This window comes from Colobus angolensis, unplaced genomic scaffold, assembly GCF_000951035.1.
Source record: "Colobus angolensis palliatus isolate OR3802 unplaced genomic scaffold, Cang.pa_1.0 Scaffold13, whole genome shotgun sequence".
In the NCBI taxonomy this organism is placed as follows: domain Eukaryota; kingdom Metazoa; phylum Chordata; class Mammalia; order Primates; family Cercopithecidae; genus Colobus; species Colobus angolensis.
This window is the reverse complement of record NW_012114252.1, coordinates 13590288-13594017: the sequence shown is the minus strand read 5'-3', so window position 1 is coordinate 13594017 and position 3730 is coordinate 13590288.

Below are 3730 nucleotides of genomic sequence, written 5' to 3'. Positions count from 1 at the left end.
AGAAAATATCAACCATGGTACTAGAGAAATGCTGATCACTATACATTAATAACTGACTCCTTTGGAAAATGCGAAGTCTACTCCCTGATCAACTGTTCTGGCTGCATTTGATACAATGTTCTTTCTTCAGTGTATATCAGCACTTAGGTCTATTCATATTCTTCACCCCAAGGATTTTGGCAGGCTGTTGAACAAAGTGTCCATTTGATACTTAACAACCCTCTTATCTCAGGTTTGGTAATTCAGTTTTAAACATCTGCACTATTTCCACATTCACGTTATATGTGCCCATAAACCATAATGAGAAAAAAGCCTTGCCTTAGAAATTCACAAATGCACTAAGCTGGAACACAGTAGTTGCTCAATAAATAATTGTTGAGTGAAAATAAAATGTGCTTATCAGGCAGGATTTAGATCCTAGGGATGATGGAAAAGAAGCATAGAAAAGCCTCTCAACTATCCCAAGTGGTATTTAGGAATCTCCATTCTGCAGGACAGAAAAGAACTGCCAAACACAGGCTGAGCTGAGACAGATGTTTCTGCAAGAACACTCAGCAGACAATGTTTGCCTTCACTTCAGAATTTCCCATTTTTGTTCTGTCTTCTCAGTAAGGCAGGTCTTTCTGGGAAATATTTATGAAATCTTTTCTTGAATCAGAGGTCTCCTTCCATTATTTGCTTTCCTAACAGAAAGTGTACCCAAGGGAACACTCATATTTTTTTTTCTGTTGAAAGACTGGGAAAGTACATACCCTTTATTAAAAAGAAAAAAAAGTCTCATTTGGGGTGAAGGTTGAGCAGGCAGGCTGGGTGTTCCCACCGCCTCACCAAGAATTATCCTTGTTATTCTTTCCCTTTCTCTTTTTGAGCTTAAAGTGCTATGATATTATGAGAAACAACAAAAGGCTTTTACATAAATCATCTAAGTGCGAAGGTGGCAGACGTGCTGAGGAGGACAGAATTCACGGCTTTGGCTCTCTGGCTTCAACAGAGGAAGCCTTTGTTAACTTTTTAGCAAGGATCCTCCTATAAGTCCTTGTCCTCACCAAAGCATTCTTCTCCAGAACAAAATTAATTATGTAGCATAATTTAGACTCTCGATTCATTCCAAAACCAGAGCAAAAATCACACCCTGTGCATAACCGCATGTACTATTTACTCAAATATGTTTTAGGGTATTGTCAAATGTTCCATTTGGAACCTAGACAAAAAGGGTCTAGCCCAAGATGGGGTCTCAGAAGCTAGCCTTGTATGTGCAAAGAGAAAGGGAAGAAACAAATCTGGATAAGATGGCCTCAGAAAATAAGAAATTGTTCAAATAGGTCAAATCCATAAGGAAGGGATTAAGACAATATTTACAGTTTTTACTAATGCTTCCCCATGACCTACAAAAGTGCCTGGTACGTAAGAGGGCAGACATTTGATGAATAAATGAATGACATCCAAAGTGTAGTGATACAGGAAACATCAGCAATTGTATGTGTTCAGGACACAAAATGAAAAAATTGCCTTTGTGTACCGCAACTTCAATGAAGACTGGGGTAAAAGAAATTGCCATTAGGGAGTGCTTCTTCAAATACCACCCCATCCTGCTCCACAATTACACAGCAAAACACAGTCTGGGTTTCTGTAAGACTTAGGAGAGATCCTCAAGGGACTCCTAATCCCATCAATGAGAAGTAGTCTTCATGTTAGTCTGCCCAGGCTACATTCCTGGGAGTACAGTGCTTCCTGTACCACTTGTTCTCTTTCTCATTAAGCAAATCACCAGAGTCAAGGTAAAGGATAAGGTCATGATCCACCAGGTAAAGCAAGATAGAGTCAACAACAAGATGGGCAATTGGGTTCCAAAGTCCACAGGGATGTTCTCCTCCCTCACTTTGAAGAAACCCAGAGAACATTCTGAAACTTCTGGCAGAGGCAGGCAGAGTGGATGTACTGAGAGGAGAACCAGGCACAATCTGATGCCCTGGCCCACTTTTTATCTGGGGCCTTCCCATTATGGATCTCAGGATCCTCCTATGACACCTGTATTTCACTCAGATACTGGCTGCCTTTCAGCATATTTGTAGGGTTGTGGAGTAGAGAGGAGGAGTGGGATGTAAGGCCAAAGCAGCATTCTAAGTGGAGTAGGTGCAGCTAAAATGTCATTTTGTAGTGGACAGGTAGGTGTTAAAAGATGTAACCAGAGTAGACTTAGCTGGGCATAGTGGCATATGCCTGTAATCCCAGCTACTCGGGAGGCTGAGGCACGAGAATCACTTGAACCCAGGAGGTGAAGGTTGCCATGAGTCGAGATTGCACCACTGCTCTCCAGCCTGGATGACATAGCAAGACTCTGTCTCAATAATAAAATGAATAAATAAATTAAACGATGTAATCAAAGTAAAAATTTGTCAGTACCCATTTTGCATGTTTTGAAGACCATTGGTTTGTGGATGTTGGGTGGTAAACCATAAGTACAAATGTTGGAGGCCTCAAAAAGTGCCCTCCAACATCAAAAGACCAACAGAGTCTGCTGCTGGAAGCCTGGTGACCACATCTGTGGAGGTGGAAGAGCTCATTGGAGAATGGATCTACTGTGACCAACGAATCCCGCAGACAAAGTGCACCTTCTTGGTATCAGTTTCCACTAGAAGAAAAGAGAGGGGCTGAATCTTAGGCTACAAACTCAAATGAGCAAAAAATGCCACATATCTTTATTTTCTATAAATCAATTTAGTTGTAATTGTGATCCTACCTTCTTGCCTACTGGCAGGAAACAGGATTCATTCTTGGGACCTCCACATTAATCCAGGGCTATTCCTTGGTTCAGTGTCCCACACAGTGCCAGGATGTTAGAGTCCCTCGGGCCACTGGTCATCCATCACATTGGGTACAGCTGAGATGTTCCTTTCATTTCTGCAACAAGCGTCTGCAGCTTCTGTGCTTGCATGGGGCAAGGACCTATTCAGAGGTGCTTCCTGAGTTCTCTCTGGCAGGATGCACCCAGGAGCTTCTTGTCACCATTCTCAGGAGGCTGCTCAGAAGAACCAGGAACATTTCTACTGCTCTCCTGGCCATGTCCACCCACCAGACTTCGGGAATTTATTTCAGTTTAAGGAAAATTTTTCTCTGGTCATGTTTCTTCCCAGTCACCATGCTGCTTTCTATAAGACATTCCTTCCCCTTGAAACTTGGGTTTTCAGAAACAAACAAAGAAAAAAGAAAGAACGGGAAGTTTTACAGACAACTTCTGCTTTCCACACTGTGACAAAATTTTCCTGGGGCAAGAAGATGCAAAGGTAGACCAGTTCTATACTAGGATGTGATGAAAGAGAAAAAATACAGGGAGGAAATAGAGACATAAACTAATATTCAGCTATACATATACAAGGATAGGTCAGAGATAAAGCCCAGATTAGCAATATTCAACAGGTGTTTAGGACATCAGATTTCTTTATGACAGGCCCTTAAGCTGGACACAGATGGTGTATAACCCAGCATCACCAATTTGCCCTAAGATGGGGCCAGCAGAAACCCATATGGCCACAAATATCCAATCGCCTTAAGTGGGCTAAAGTAAGGGAACAGATGACAATTATTCACCTCACACTGCAGCCCCCTTCCTAGGGGCTACCCTGGAACCATTTGTGATAATTCTATGGATAACTTTTGTTACCTTCAGAAATTAATAATCATATTTTTCCAGATAAGCATCTGCTGAATCACGCTCTATTAATTCCCTGTT